This window comes from Thermobia domestica, chromosome 9 (assembly GCF_964235325.1).
Source record: "Thermobia domestica chromosome 9, izTheDome1.hap1.1, whole genome shotgun sequence".
Lineage (NCBI taxonomy): Eukaryota > Metazoa > Arthropoda > Insecta > Zygentoma > Lepismatidae > Thermobia > Thermobia domestica.
The window spans coordinates 91,016,025-91,033,245 of NC_137462.1; the positions used below are offsets into that span (position 1 = coordinate 91,016,025).

Below are 17,221 nucleotides of genomic sequence, written 5' to 3' on the forward strand. Positions count from 1 at the left end.
AAATACTGTAAATTTACAAATATAATAAGGGGCCAACATGAGCTTTGGGGGGCCCGGGCCCCCTGCCCCCCAGGATCGACGCCCTTGTCTTAGGACGCTGAATCCCCCCTCAAATCTCGGTATCTTAACCGTTTTTCTTCCGATACCTGTGAACAGGCAGACAGTTGGACGGACGGACATTATTCTTTTATAAAACTTTGGATATATATGCAGAGAAGGTGCGGATCCAGAATTTTTTGTTGGGGGGTCCAAATTTCCAGAAGTTCTAAGCTGTGGAGGGCTCCAATACTACAAGCCACTACATCTATCGGTCTATGTAATATTGAACGGGTATTATTCTGTACCCGATAAGTAATTGTAAAATACTTCCACCTATATTTTCAGAAAAATCATAGAACTAGGTTATATATATATATATATATATATATATATATATATATATATATATATATATATATATATATAAAGAATACAGATGAAATGTAAAATCTGTACATGTGTTCATCCTACATCAATCATTTCCCTGTTAGTTTTATTAAAAAAGTGTACAAATGTATGTTGAGATAGGAAGTTTTTGGGGAATGTCCGGCCCCTTCGGACCCCCCGTGGGTACGCCTCTGATGCAGAGTAGAATTTGGAAGTCTATGTACATAAATGTTTGCTTGTAGAATACAAAACCTACCTTGGATGTGAGCTCCCTCGTGGCTATGTGGATAGCGGGACCACTCGTGTAACCCGTTGGTGCGAGAGATCCAGGTCTAATTCTCGGAGGAAGGCAATGGGGTTCGAACCCCACGTGAAGCTGTAGGTCCATGTCTGATACAGCCTGGCTGCTGAACGAGGCACTAAAATCAAATCTAAAATATATATATAGATTATATATCAATGTCTTTGTATACTCTTGTAGTATGTTTGTGGGTTATACAAGTAATCTAAGTGTGGCACTAGGCACCAATATTATTATTATTATTATTATTATTATTATTATTATATCTACAAACACTGCTTAAGAACTCAACCGAGTGTCTCTTTCTAGATTTTTTTTGGATACTGCCATTTTTGTTATTATTCACGGTATCAAAAATAATATCTAATTTAAAGTATGTAGTCAGTTTGATCAAGAATCGCTGACTGTGTCATTGTTTAGGTGTAATTTGTTCCCGCAATTTTTCTGCCTCAAGGTCGGTCATTTCATAAGATGATGTGCTGTTGGCCTTAATATTTAGTTTGCAATGGTTGTTTCCTTTACCTCCTCCTCTCTTTATGATTATAGCATACAGGTAATTAGTAATCTCAAGTTCGGAAAAATAAAACAAATCTTTAAAAAACACAAAAGAAAAGAAGAAAAGGCAGTGTAATAAAACAAATATAGAAAAGTAAAGTTAAAAAAAAAAAGAGCTGTACTTTCCTTCCATACCTCCTGGCCTTTAGAGTACATACTGTCACGTGATTCCTACCGGCGGGGACTTTTGCCGTGTTTCACCACCGGGATCTTGTTTTTTGTAGTTTGTTTCCGACTGTTGCGAGTGACAGGTGACGGACAGACTGCAAACGCGATAGAGTGAATGTCATATCGAAACTTTTGTTCAACTTTTGAAAGGTAAGTACAAACATCTGTATGTAATCCGTAATATCTAATGTATGTTGCCAATAAGAAAATTTCAGTTTACAATAAACGGATCATTAGCGTGCATATATTTTATGCTGGTAGTCTGTGGCTCGATTCCCAGGAATTCAAAATGTATCGTAAACTCTAACGCAGTGGTTAACACCCGCTGTCACGACACATTAATGTGCCACGCAGTCCTAAATGGCGTGTCAAGAAATTTTACAATTTAAAAATCATGATGTTTTTAATAATTAGTTATAATTAATATTTTGAGAAAGACTGTTACACTTAGCACCTCCAGCGGCAGCATCAATACTTCATAGCGCTACTCAGGCGCAAACCCTGAGCTCCTCCGTGGCTAAGCGGTTAGCATACGCTCCTTTGGCGTGGGAGACCCGCGTTCGATTCCCGGCGGGAGCTCATGTTGTTCGGATTCCACGTTAATCAGTAGGTCCACGTCTCATATAGCCTCGCTGCTGAACGGGACGTTCAACTCAAAATCAACTCAACTTAACTCAGGCGCAAACCCACAAATTTTTGTTAGGAGGGATCCAAGGTTTGGGGGGCTTTATGGTAGGCATAGGTACACTATGTGTGGGGTTTTCTTGGGGTTCTCCCGCTTCCTCCCCCTCTTATCGTTCTGCCATCATCACATCATCTATCTCATCATCACCGTCTTTTCCTTAGCCTTGGTGCATAATCATGGAACTTTAAAGGGGGTATACAGATTAGCGTGGGATCCGAACCATATGAGGTCTCACAGGGAATCGAATTCGGATCTCTTGCGCCTAAGGTGCATGTACTAACCATACAACCACGAGGAAAGTTTGTACGTTCGGCAACTCAAAAGTAATTTCTGTGAGGTTAAGAGAAACACTTCCTTCTTGTTTTATGAATAATGTTTCTTGTTTTTGTTACCTTATTCTCAATACGAAATGAACACTCTTATGAACACACAAAACTACTAGGGCGAACATTGTTTTAAGGTAGTGCGCCAAGCAGGGATGCGCAATAAGACAAGAGATGAGGTTGTCTCGTCTCAAAAATATACCGTGAAAGTTAATATCTTGTCTCGAAAAATGTATAAATGTTTCTATTGGAAGAGCTGTGCATCGTTTCGAACCTGGTTACGAAAATTCTTTTTCGTCTCATCTCGTCTCGTGCGCAAGCCTAGCGCCCACTTCTGGTGCAAGGTGTCTTGGTTAGATCCCAGGTCACATGACTTTGTGGTGTACAACCGCGTGTTCGCGTGTTTTCTCGCGGTTTTGATGTTTCTTCCGACGTTCTAATTTCACAAATTCTTTAATAATAATTGTTAATGAAAGTGAATGATTATAAAACAGGTTATGAATCAATCTCCTTTACCAATAGAGAGCAACATTGTTTTTCATGAAAAGTTCCTAAACCCATTTGCCTGTAAGACCCCTATGAATTTTGCATGGAAAATGGCACTCAGTATCACAGAAAAATCAATATACAGTAACACCTGTTAAGTTGATCACCTTTCGATAGTTCTGTAATTTGATTGCATATGCGAATAGTTCTGTAATTTGATTGCATATGCGAGGTCGATGTGTAGAACATTATACCTAATAATAATACGTCCACTGTGACAACGTAACTTAGGTGAACATTTCTGGTGAACCAACTATGGGCAACGTAGATGAGTTTTACTGTAGTGCAATGAATTCTGACTGTAAGTTGACAATCTTTCATCTTTGTGCACAATAGAACAAATCCTGACAGGCTGACTGACAGTGAGTGACTGATTGATGAACACCTAGGTTAAACTGCTTAAACTAGAAACCTGAAATTTGGACAGTTCATATGATTTGTGACGTAAAGTACAACTAAGGAAGAACTTTTGGAAATTCGACGTAGAATAGGTGGAAGGGGGGGGGGCAATAAGGATAGCAATTATTATACAAGTAATAAGATGTCTGTATCTTGGAATTTCTTAAAGTTAGAGGCATGAAACTGCGTTTTTAGACTTTTGAATTCAACATTTTAGATGTTTGACGTAGAACGTAAGAAAAAGCGATGGTGGGTCAGTAAGATACCCATACGAGGCACTCAAATTTCATGCGAGACTTCGAGTTCAGAGAATTTTATATGTAAGATGCAGAAGGAGGAACGCAAAATAAATGAAATGAAATGCAATATTTCAGCTTAACGTCTCACGATTATGCCCCTTAAACTAAGGGTGACAAATAATTAAAGCAATTTAATGATGGAAGAATTGGTGAAATGAAAATGTGGGAGAAAACGGGAATACCCCGAGAAAACCCACAGACATGATGTTGTCCACCACAGACTTACTTGACCGATATATGAACCAGGGACCCCACTTGCTACATGTAAGCGCTCTAAGAATGCAAAATATTGCTCGTAGTAACACGTGGGACGTTTTGCTAATTTCAGAATAAAATTCCAGTTTATGCAGATGGGAGCTTAAACACTAATACGATATGGCTACACGAAAACATAGGGTCTTATGCAGAGTCGTTCCGACGCGTCATTAGTGCCATACTAATGAAAAAATGAAATCTTTGAATTTTACGTCCCACGCTTTTGCCAGTGAGGCTAAAGGAGACGGTGATTATGAGAAATGAATGAAATGGTGGAATGAATAAAGTGGGAAGAAACGGGAGAACCCCGAGAAAATCCACGCACACTAAGTTCACTTGGCGGGAGCAGGGTTTGAACCCGGGACCCCAAGAACCAGAGGTGAACGCTCTACCACTAAGCCACCACGCCCCGCCATACTAACGAGTTCGACTAATATATGTTTCCTGCAGTAATCTGGCCTTTAGTACGACGCTAATCATACGTCAAAACGACTCTGCGTAAGGCCCATGGTGACCAAATTTAAGCAGATGGCTCAGTCAGCTGCTCAGTCATAAACATGGTCAACATAATGAATTTTACTGTATTCTGGCACAAGCAATTTTCAGTAAACAGCTTCTGATTCTGGTTAAATGTTTTGTCCTTTTGATCTCTTATGCGAACCTTATGGGTGTGATTCCTTTTCAGATTGGCATTGACCTTATTTTCATGTTTGCAAGGCTTTGGTCGCGAAGACAGAATAGCCACACCAGCTCACAAAAACTTTCCCTGAAGGGGTGCAACGTTTCCAAAAGAAGGATACGTGTGAAGCACGTTAATATTACGGTAACTAAATAATGTAGAAATTGTAAGAGGTCCCCCTCGTGGCTATATAATTACTTCACGTGCTTTCGGTACGGAGATCTTGTTTTTATTTCTGATCGGTGCTCATGTGATTCGCATCTCACGTCTCGTACACTCGTTAACAAGCATCCTAAATCCAATCTGACACAAAAAAAGTTTCATTATTGCGAATAGTCGTGATGCGCGGGGAAATCCCTAAAAGGAGAACCCATACATTTCCTTGTGAAAGTTAAAGGAACAATATTGCGCAACAAGGAAATACCTTGTTTTGGTGATGAACTCTTTCGTTTTTTCATAGAGTGCTGTTAGTGACTGGAACAATAACTCATCAAGATAACGAACAGTGGCGGATCTAGAATGTTAAACCTAGGGAGGGGGGGGGGCACCCAGGCTATGACAGGTATATCATGAGTTTACTCTAAACTTTCAAAAATAAACAAATAATAGCTTCAATTAATTTTGTGATGCATCAAACTGGTGGGCCTAGCCCCCCCGACCCAGGATATATCCGCCACTGATAACGAATCTTTTATATTGGTAATTGCCAAATGGCGGTCTGTGAATGAAAATGAAAATAAAAGATTTGTACCATTTTAGAACTCCATCGCTACAGGAAGAATGTAACTGGCCATCATATTGTTATGTTACATAATTGTTAAAATGTTTCAGTGTAAAATGGCCTAATGCTGTATCTGAAACCTATTATAAATAAATAAATAAATAAATAAATAAATAAATAATATAGGCCTATCTCAATTGAGAATTATCTTTTAATTAACCTTTTGGTCACCAAGCCCATTGTCTAAAGTAAGACCATTTGTATCGGGCCAACTTGTAGAAAGATACAGATTTCGTAGAGTTACTTCCAAATGTTCGTAGCTCAGACCTTGTTTGTCCTGTACAAGTAAGACAAGAAGCAGGACACGTAGAATAGAATAAAGATTCACAGAATAGAATATAAATTATCTTAAATTGACATTATTGTCTATTTATTTTTAATTTACCTGATCCCTATGTATGATTCATATTTTGTTCTGGTAAATTGACTATCATTATTTGCAAGAATAGGAATCTGTTGATTAGAAGTTTCCAAATAAAATTTTTCTCTAAACAAAAATTATACCCACGTTATCTCTGATTGTGTTCATTTTTAATGGAAAAGCGAAAGTAAATAATGTTACTAGACATGAACATGTAAGAATATAATTCTAGGAATCACTGTCTCCCTCACTTGGCATGTCCCTTTCATAATAGTTAATAAGTTTATTTTGGGGATGACTAACCGTTACTAAATGAAATGAAATGAAATCTTTCAGTTTTACGTCCCACGTTTTTGCCGAGTGATGAGAGTGATGAGTATGAATGAAATCGTGGAATAAAGAAAGTGGGAGGAATCAGGAGAATCCCGAGGAAATCCGTACCCATTATGTTTGTCCAATACAAAGCCCACTTATCGCGAGCTGGGATCGAACCAGAGACTCTATGCAATAGAGATGAACACTCTGTTACTGAGTCACCGCGGCCCCCAACCGTTACTAAAGATACAGAGCTGGAGAACTAAATAACTTTAAACAAAATTCTGATAGAATAGCTTTCTTACTTTACAATCGGAGTTTCCGGGTTCAAAATTCGTAACAGGATATCCTAATTTAGCATTGACCACGAGACGAGACGAGAAATACGACCTTCTTGTCTCGTCTCACAAATTCTCCTAGAACTCTTGTTTCGTCGCTATTTTCGAAGAATTTTCTGATGTCATTCCGATTTTCGAGAACATTTTGTCGTCTCGTCTCGTAATGTTTCTTATCTCGTTTTGTAAATTTATGTACTTTAAAATGTATGGCCTGATTTTTTTTCTTAATTTCATTTAGAAGTTATCCAAATCCTTCCGCCTCACGAGAGGCCCTTGAACGCTGTGATACAACAACATTTAAACCACGGCGCAAAATTTCCGGTCGCCAAGTCGCCATAGCGACTAGAAATTTAGATTTGGTGACCAGTGTTCAGTAGGAATGATTTCTGCCTAAAGTCAATGGGCTGCGCAGTTTATGTTTCGCACAAAAATAATTGTCACTGAGTAGGAGAAAACACGGAGTGTGAAGTCTTCACAACGGACATGGAAAGCAAAGTCTTTACAACGTTGTAATTCCTCCTTTCCCACCTTCAATTGAAATGGTCACATTTTGTGCAGTTTTTCCTGTTAAGTACTGCTTCACGTGAGAGAGGCTTCAACAGTTTCAATAGAGTTAAGACTGCCTACAGGAATCCACTTAAGACTGACACACTGATGATTTGCTCACAATTTCCATCAGTGGCCCTTCACTTAAGGACTATGATCCGAAAACTGCAATCGACAACTGGTACTTCTGTGCAGAGAGAGAGCTTACACAAACGTGAAGTCTTAAGGTAAGATACTTTTTTTAAACATGTACATGAGTTGTCCAATTCAAATTGATTATCCTGAATGTAATTGTCTGTTTTTAAAATTTTATGCCCTGATGTAATATTTTTCTTTGTTAAAGCAAAGGCCTTGTGGGGGGGGGGGTGGCTCTCATAATTTGTACGTGAGAGATATTGGCGACCATCATTTTTGGATTGGCGAGTGCGTTTGACTTTGAAATTTTGCGCCCTGTTTAAACTATATTAGTTATTGGAATATATTGTGTAATGATTTGCGTATCTTTAGACATTGATAAATGCTCTTCATTATGTTCGTCAATCACTTTATCAATTATATAGTTTTTATACTCTGAATCATGCAACGCTAAAATAGTGTCTGAGGTCTAAGACTTATTTGAACTACACAAGAAATTTCTCGTCGCGTCTTGAACCTGCAAAATTGCTAAATAATAAAAAAGTAAATAAATAAATTATACCGACGAAGATATGTTTTGTAGGACCCAAACTTGGAATTTACAGTACATACGTTTGTCTTTTGCAAATAGTTCCGTGAGTTCGATACCCGATGAATATTAACTAATTTACAATTTTTACGTAAACCCTGAAGCAATAGGAAGGCTATGTCTTGAATTAAGCATTAGTAATACGGATTCTAGCCAGGAGAAACAACATCAATGGGCTCCGATGTTATGACCATATATCACTCAAGTAAAACGCCCGTCTAGCATACCTTGGCCTACTAACGTATGAAGTGCAGCGACAAGGTTATGTGATTTCTGCATGAATATGAAGGTTGCAGAATTTGAATGATGGTCTTAGTTTAGGTACTTCATTGAAATTGGCACTGATTAGTAGTCTAATATATTCAAGCAAGTAACACAATCAGCTTATTGTTAAGAACAATCTCGATTATAATTTTAATGAATACTAGGGAAATGCAGAAGTCTGGTTTCCTTTGAGTTGAATAAAGCAATGCGATACACTTAACCTCAGTTTGCGTTACGCTAGTCACGTGTAAAGCAAAAATCGAAATCCATCCAACTTTCGCATAATTACGTTGAACATTCATGACAAGATTTGTGGAAAAGGACATCTTTGAGCAATCGTATGTCTGAGGATTGCAGACCCAAAAACTCTGTATTTACTTAAGATTAAAATTTGTAATGTTACAGTTCGGTGAGTTAACATGAAAAATTTAAATATATGTGATAACCTCGCTAATTTCACAGTTTATCAAGTTAGAAAGAAATAGAAATTTAAGCTTATTTTATTAAAAGTAACATATTACAAATGTGAGTGCTTTTCGTACATTCTAATCTAATTTTTCTCTGTTTATATTTTCCCTTAAAATGGTTTAGCTAGGTCTCAAATTCGGGAAAGCATATTTGTAGGCGATTAAGGAGAATGGGTGTGCAAATTTCAAATTCTTTCAAATATTTCTTCGACAAGAACTTCTAATTTAGGAAAGAAAGAAAAACATGTAGAAACGATTTTAGGAGAGATACGGAAATGCTGAGGGCATCGGCTTGTGCTTAAGGTTTTTGTTTTGTAAGATGAAGGTTCCGCTTTCTTTTATTCAGATTTTACCTCGGTTTTCCTCAGTTCCAGCAGACACAATGATATAAAGCTCGTGGCAGACTTTTTTTCATATCCCCTCTCGATGGAAGTATTAACGTCGTGTGCTTATAGTCCGGAGACCAAAAAAGAAAAAAAATCTTAACATTCCCGTTTAATAATTTACACTAAACTAAACTGGGAACCCTAATACCTCTCGACATCTTAATCACAAGGCATTCACACTTATGTAAATGAAATCAAATCTTTCAGTTGAACGTCCCTCGATTAGGCGCTTTATGTTAAGGAAGACGGATGGTTAAGGGAAGTGAGTAGTGATGGAAGGATTGGTGGAATGAAAGTGTAGGAGGAAACGGGAATACCTCGAGGAAATCCATAAACACGATGTTGTTCACCACTAACTTACTTGGCCGCGGACCGAACCAGGGCCCCCCACACCAGAGGTAAGCGCTCTACCATTAAGCCACCGTCCCCGACCCCCCCCCTTACGTGGTTTAAAAGCTTCGATTGTAGTGAACACAATGACAGACACTTATGGCTGAGAAATTCACAAGAATAATGATTTTGGAATTAATAATAATTTTCAGATTCTATTCATTTAATTGTTTTGAAATTTACAGATTTATTGACATGCTAAGAGGTATTTTCCCCCACTCTACCGTAAGTGATTGTAAAGCGAAATCTCGTCCGACTAGACTTACTTTTCAGAAGACACTGAACGTAAGGTAAAGTGCAGCAGTGTAGCCAAAGGAGGGCAAATTGGACTCTGGACCAGGCCCGTATCCAGGGGAGTTTAGGGGGGCCGGCCCCCTAAATTTTCGCTGCCCCCTAAAATTTTCACGATAGGCTTGCAAATGAACTATAATACGATGATAAACTATAATATGGTTGGATCGGGCCTCCCTACATTTTTGGGCTGGCTACGGGTCTGCTCTGGCCCCGCAAAAGACATCCTGGTCCCTGAAATATGGGGTTTGTCTGTTATGAGAGTATTAAACTTTTTTAATACTTAAAACAAATTAAAAATATTTGAAATAGTAGAAAATTAAAACAAAATGATACACCATGTCAACATATTTAAATAATTAAAACAGATCAAAATAAAAAGTTTTAACCCACTTTGTTACTCTCATTTGCTTAACTGGATATACATAGTTTCTAATATTACTACAGTATTGTGTGTCTGAGTTAGTCCATAATTTTTTATTCGAGTAACTTTGTTTATTTATTTATTTTGTGTTGTAACCATTTACACCCACATAAACGCAAAGTCAAACAAATGGACTTTCATAAATATTTTTTTTCCTTCCGTTACATTTCCTACGATTTGTGACCTGAATTTCACACACTATTGTCAAGATCCATGTTTGAATTAAGTAGCATATAATAATAATAATAATAATAATAATAATAATAATAATAATAATAATAATAATAATAATAATAATAATAATAATAATAATACACTAGACTATCGCTAATCCGGTCATTCTTTGCATATGAGTGCCGAGTTATTGAGAGGGTTGAAAATAACTATTGAGAGGGTTTAAACTCGTAAGAGCCATACACACTGTACTTTATTAAATCCAAAGACGCTGTACATTCATTTACATGGAAAATTCAGTCATTCCAGTGTGTACATATACAGTAGTATCACGCACTATGTCACGAATTTTTAGTTATCGTAATGATGATACGCGACGGTGGCATGCTTTATCACCAAAAGCTTTACAAGCATCGATACTGCATGTATCCGGTTGTTGCATAATGTACTTCAGGAAGATGTCTACAGTATGTACTGAACTTTAGTGTAAGGAAGTCACAATTTCAAATACGTACACGTATGTATAGAATTGTTTAACACTTTCAACTAACAATTTTAACTAACAACGTTGTTGCGCACGATAATTCATTGTTGTGCACGTCATTTTTGCTTGAGCTAGATGGTGGATATGGGCCGGACTATTGAGGGCCGGATTAGCGAAAGTCTAGTGTAATAATAATAATAATAATAATAATAATAATAATAATAATAATAATAATAATAATAATAATAATAATAATAATAATAATAATGTGTGTGCGGTGAGTTATTAATGTTTTCATGTTCTGAAAGAAGACTTTTAATATGCAAAGTATGCGGTCCCCTGAAAAAGTCATAGTCCCCCGTACTGTTAGAACAACTTGCTCTCCACAAGGCTAGTGAAGTGTGATGCTAATACTTGTTTTCTGATAAAAACGAAAACGTAATAACTTCTTGTTTATCATTTTCTCCAAGATCATTTTGTAGTAGGCGTGTAACAAAAACAATGACAAAATCAACATTGTTAAGAACATTAGGAACGAAATTCCCTTGGTGTACAAAGTAAAGCAAATGGAAGATCAGAAAATACGTTTGTGAGAGGGACCAACTACGAAACTAGATCTAGGGGCTCTCCTAAATTTGGAGCTAGAGCATGACCATGCTATGACGACTTTGCGCTATTTAGCAGCTTTGTCACATTCGAAATACAGTAGAGCGTCGATTATCCGAAGTAATTGGGGGACATGGATGTTCGGAAAATGGTTTGTTCGGATAATCGAACTTTACATGTTTTATTTGCCATGCGCGGAGCGGCACGCCTCAACTCTAAGCTGGCGCAGCTGTTGCTGTGAACAGCTTTGATACTACCGCTACTTCTACAGCCAGTGCCAAACCGACAGAAGTGTGCTGATTGTTGAAACACAGCGACTGGCGGCTTGGCCGGTCAGCAGCGCCTTATGAAGGTCCCATTAGAAGCAATGTTCCGCCAGCGGTGGCTCAGTTCGGCGACTACTGTGGTAAACTTGGTTTGGGAATCAACCAGTGAGAAAAAAAAAAAATCCGAGAAATCTTACAGAAAGGTAAACCTTAGAGAAATTTTACACCTCGTATAAGAGGAAAGCGCATGTAAATAGCCGGAATTGGTAATTGTAGGGACATGCTAAGCCAAGAGGAAACCTTTATAGTGCTTTCAGACGAGTGGCTGCCATCTTGCTGTCCGCCATTTTGAATCTCGCTCAAAAGTTCAAATGGGAAGGGGGTCATGTGATATATGAAACAGGGCTAGAATTTTAAGAACAACTCAATGGTGTCATCAAATTTAACATAACTGTATTAACTATGAAGTTATAATCACATGAAATTCAGATTATCACAAACAAAATGGGTTGGCCCTGTTGCGTTGTGCATGTTTGCAGGCCCGTATCCAGGGGGGTCAAGGGGGCCCTAAATTTTTGCTGGCCCCCTAAAATTTTCACGGTAGGCTTCCAAATGATGTATAATGTGGTGATGAACTATAATATGGTTGGATCGACCTCCCCTAACTTCAGCCGGGCCCCCCTACATTTTTGGGCTGGCTACCGGCCTATATGTTTGCAGTCGTTTTTCCCAAGCTGTACGAACACGGAGCAATGTCTGTTTTCTGTAACCCTGTTTACCTCCTGTGTAACGTAATAATTTTCTTCCTCGATGTATAAAACTTGCAATTTAAAGCTGGGGTCTTGCCGCAATTCTTCCACTGCCCACTGAAAATTGCACCTTCCGATCTGGGTCATCCTCAGATAGATGTTGCTGCATCTTGTAAGGATGCTACTTATGCGTCTGTAACTACCTACAAATGGAGATTTGGCTGATAATTGGCGTGTGCTGCGGTGTGGAGACTTAACAAACAATGCGAGGACTGTCGTAGCTGTGCCTTCGTTAGTGACAGTTCTGGGTTTACCTGATTGTGATCTATCCGTGACTGTACCTGTCTTTTCGAACTTCCTCAGTAACTGTGCTACTACAACGTGCGAAATTGAGGCATGTTGAGGGTACCTTTCATTGATGTCACGAACTACAGCACGGACAGTTCTACCACACCATATCTTGATGATCTCGATGTGGTCGGCTTTTGCTAATGGCATGGTTCAGCACCTGGAAATAAGAAAGAAATTCGAGTTTCATGGAAATATAATTTCATCATAGTTGTTACCGTTACGTCAAATCTGATTACCATACAGTCAGATGGTACCACTGAATTTGGAGATCAGATCTGATTACCATTGAGTTTTTCTTAAAATTCTAGCCCTGTTTCATATATCACATGACCCGCTTCCCATTTAAACTTTTTGAGCGAGATTTAAAAAAATGGCGGACAGCAAGATGACGGCCGTTCACCTGACACGTAAAATAAAAATTATTTCTCGGCCTAACGTACCTATAATTACCAGTTCCGGGTATGCACACTCCTTTTTGTTGTAGAACGGGTGGTAACGAACTTTGGACTCACCCTCCCATAAGAAAGCAAATTTAAGTTGGAGTTATTCCTTAGCAAATTATTCGTTAGCAAACTTAAAAGATATGCACTTCGTATCTGTATTTTTTCTAATTTGAATGAATGAGCAATTTGCTTATTTCTTGTTTTGTACTTAAAGTGTGATCGAATCTAAATGCGAACATATCCGTGAGTAGGTAGGTTGTTGAGGTTGAACATTATAGAAACACCATTTATTTTCGATAACAAAAGTTTTATCGGGGAGTGAAGGTTCTGTGTGTTCTTAATTAAGTGCCCCTCATACTTATTTCTGGATGCATAATGCACTTGACGTAATGGGAACATGGTTATAAACAACTATGTCATAGAGGAGACAGCTAATGCAAATTCATAGAGGGAGTTCTCTACAAAACAAGGTTAAAGAGGAAATGAAATATAATTACAAAGATAAAACAAAACAGGTTAGCTGATAGTGAGGTTCCACAGTTCTCACTCTATAAGAAAAGGAAAATTAAAACAAACAAACAAATAAACAAACAAAAACAAAAAAACCCTAGACGAACAATACTAATTTTATTTTTCTAAAATATAAACTCTACGACTGATCGTTCCATGGCTATACAAGCTGATTTAGAGAATTAAACGAAGGGGTAGATAGGGTCTTCATACACAAAATTTGTAGAAATTTTGAAAAGTGAGGAAACTTTCACTTCTAAAAGAAATTTTTTCTTTCGTCGTTTTCCACTAGGGATCCGGAAAGTAAAATCGGAAAAATTCTGGATTTTAGAAAAATTCCGGAACTCGGAAAAAAATCGAAATTTAGAAAATTCTGATTTCGGAAAAATGCCGGTATTCGGAAGTCCGGATTTTTCCGAAATCCAGAAAGTGAAATTTACGATTCCAGAAAATAAATTTCCGGAATCCGGATTCCGGAAAATTTTAGCCATCCCTATTTTTCACATTATCATGCATTGAATGTTTTCCAACTTCCTGCCTTATTCAAACATAAACACATTTTTTTAAAGACTGACAATAAATTATAAGTAATTCAAAGAACATTAAGAGTTTTATTTAGTTTTTATTTTTGGGTCATATCTTTTCGGTTTGTTTTTTGTTGGGTTTATACGTATAATTACATTATATAACCAGCGGCGCAAATCAGTCTTCAACATTGGAGGGGACGGGTAAGACCGTTCCCATATTTTTCTTAAAGCGATGTTCAAAATATTTATGAAGTTGAAAAACAATGCTGTACAGGATCAGGGGAACAGAATTGTCTTCAACATTGAGAGGCGGGCAGTCCGCTTTATACACAGATGGCAGCACTGTGCCACTCCGGATACGTACAGCGCCACTCCAAACTTTGTGACAGTATTTATGATATAACTGGGTATATATATATATATATATATATATATATATATATATATATAGGGTATTTCAAAATAACAGCGACAACGTTTGGGAGGTGATTCCTGATACCAAGATAAAACTAAAAGTATAGACCAACCTGGGTGTACAAATGCTTCCTTTCGGAGTTATAGGCTGCCGAAAACATGAAAACATGAAATTTAAAGGTCCATAGCTTATGGACCTACCGTAGCCGGGTCAAGATTTAACTTAGGAACTAATATGTGCGTTATCCAAAACTACATATTTCGGAATACTAAGGTATTCACGCAACAATTTTTATAGAGGCAGTTTGGCTAGAGGTATATAATATGAAGTACCAACTACCAATATAAAAGTTGTTTCGGAAGTGCCGCAGGATTCTGAAACATGAATATTTGGATAGGGCACACACCAGTTACTAAATAAAGTCTTGACCCGACTACTGCAGGTCCTATAGTATTTGAGCCACGGACCTTAAAAGTTCATTTTTTTCATGTTTCCGGCAGTTTATAAGTCCGAAGGGAGCATTTGTGCACCCAGGTTAGTCTATACTTTTTGTCTTATCTTGGTATCAGGAATCACCTCCCAAATGTTCTGGTTGTTGTTTTGAAACACCCTGTATATATACATCGCACATGGTGTTTTTTTAAATAGTCATTTCTATTACTGTTAAATTACAAACATTAATATTCTGTTTGCAGGAAACCTAATAGGAACTCCGGGGAAATTTCTGGCTATAGGTGATGTGCTATAGGTGATGCGCAAAAATCTCCTCCATCACCCCTACCCTTAAAATCTTAAATAGAAACATGCATTTTGTGATACGTCTAACTGAAGGGTATAAAAAGGGGAAATATTTTTGTAAAGAAAACATCTAAATCGACGGCTGATTCGCTAGTGAAAAAGAAGGTATAATTTTGTGTAGACATTTTTTTATGATTGCATTTTCCACTATTTACTCTAAAGTATTTATCAATAATGTGTGTTTTGTGGTTTAAACATAGCAAAGGTTAGCAATTATAAAGAGAAAGGACTACCACAAGTATAAAGTGACACTGTGATAAGAGGACAGTCGTTCCAGTTCTCTAACAACAAATGCAATAATGATAGCGGATTTGTTTAGTGTAAATGTACAGGCGGCTTAATTTACTGGCACATTAATGATAAACGTGGGTTAGTTTAGTGATATCCAAGTTTATCGTGTTGCGTTGACAGTGAAACTCTGTTACTTATTCTGATTATTTATAATTGAGTGATAGTTTAATGATAAAGAGACGTAAAATATACGTACACTTTACAGGAAAGAGTGGACATTATTTTTATTTTTATGGATCTATTGACAGTTTCCGAGAAACTAGCAGAATATTTAATGAAATAATCCTAATAATTTTCAAAACGTGGTCCACTCGTTTGTACAAAAATTGGTTACTAAATTGGCTTAGACTGGTTCGGCAGCTAACAGGAAGCAGATTCGTAACATAATAGTTGACGAGCTAGCTAAAATTGAAATGCTAGGGAACTTTACAGTTAATTAGTTAATCCAATGACTTCACTATGAAAAGTTTCAGCAAGTACTAGATTGTCTGTACTTTGTGTGCACAAGTCTTAAAAGTTCATAAATTTCATTCACACAAAACGCCAATTTTATATCAACTATACGAAGATGACAGTGATAGGAGAGTAAACATTTGTAAAGAAATGACTGATTTAATAAGATAAAATCCAAATCTAATGAAACATACTGTATTTACTCGCATAATAGTCGCACTTTTTGTACCATTTTTTAAATGTGAAAATTCAACTGCGACTATTATGCGAGGAAAGTTGCCATTCAATTGTCGCTTTGGTCAAAACAATTTCGAATTTTGATACATACAACATTGTGTCAACATAAAATGGAGGGTGGAAGTAGGTTATTTGATCTCTGTTGACAGATGGGTCACGATATTATGTATCAGTTAATTACGAAAACTTCTTTTGCTCGGATTCGCGCAAGGTAAACAATTTCGAAGGAAGTCTCGTTCACAAAGACAAAAATCCCGTAGACTGCGACTTTTATGCAGGGAAATTTCTGGCGAATATTTTTACTTCAAACTTAAGGTGCGATTATTACGCAAGTAAACAAGGTATTTATTCTTCTGATGAATGAACATTTTATTTGAATAAATTTGTCAATAAACACAATTATCAGTTTTTGTTCGATGAAAATTCTCATGTTTTCGTTGAAGGCTACTCGCAAATACCTCAAAAACTCAATGTATGGGCTGGAACCTCAAAAACTCAATGTATGGGCTGGAACCTCAAAAACTCAATGTATGGGCTGGAATTTTTGACAATACTATCACAGTTTTGCTGTTTTCTGATGGAGGTTTAACTGCTGTAATCTTCACATCTAAATTTATCTGAGAAGTTCATAATTGGCGTATCACCGAGTTAGTTGAAAATAGCACGGATGAATAGATCTGAAGTTCGATGAACATCTTGTTCATTTCCAGTCAGATAGCGCTACTCCTTTTCACGAATCACCAATCGCACAATAGTACTTCTCGCTAAGCTCCAATTATATTTCCCGCAAACAGAATATGCGTATCTTTTGTGGTTGATCAGTAATCGAACTGGGTATTTAGAAAATAAGATGTGTATCACGTTTTGTATCCAGGATAGGTTTCAGGCAATTGGCTGTCCTGTGCAATAGTATCATTTGGCGCTTCCTTTCCCTAGTAAGACTATTCATGGCTTTGGATTGATTATTTTAACAAAAGATATACTGACCAAAGCT

General features: G+C 37.3%; 1 protein-coding gene across 3 annotated transcripts in view; it reads left to right on the forward strand.

Moving 5' to 3' along the window:
• Positions 1-1,517: 1,517 nt before the first annotated feature.
• LOC145694850 (putative ammonium transporter 1) overlaps positions 1,518-17,221 on the forward strand; it is an 89,722-nt gene continuing 74,018 nt past the window's right edge. For 2 of the 3 annotated variants that reach the window (XM_081771542.1, XM_081771544.1), the window contains exon 1: positions 1,518-1,600. The gene's annotated coding sequence lies outside the window, so the exon portion shown is untranslated. Of the gene's footprint in view, positions 1,601-6,694; positions 7,205-17,221 lie in introns of those variants that run through there. The other variant, XM_081771543.1, reaches the window with a different exon arrangement.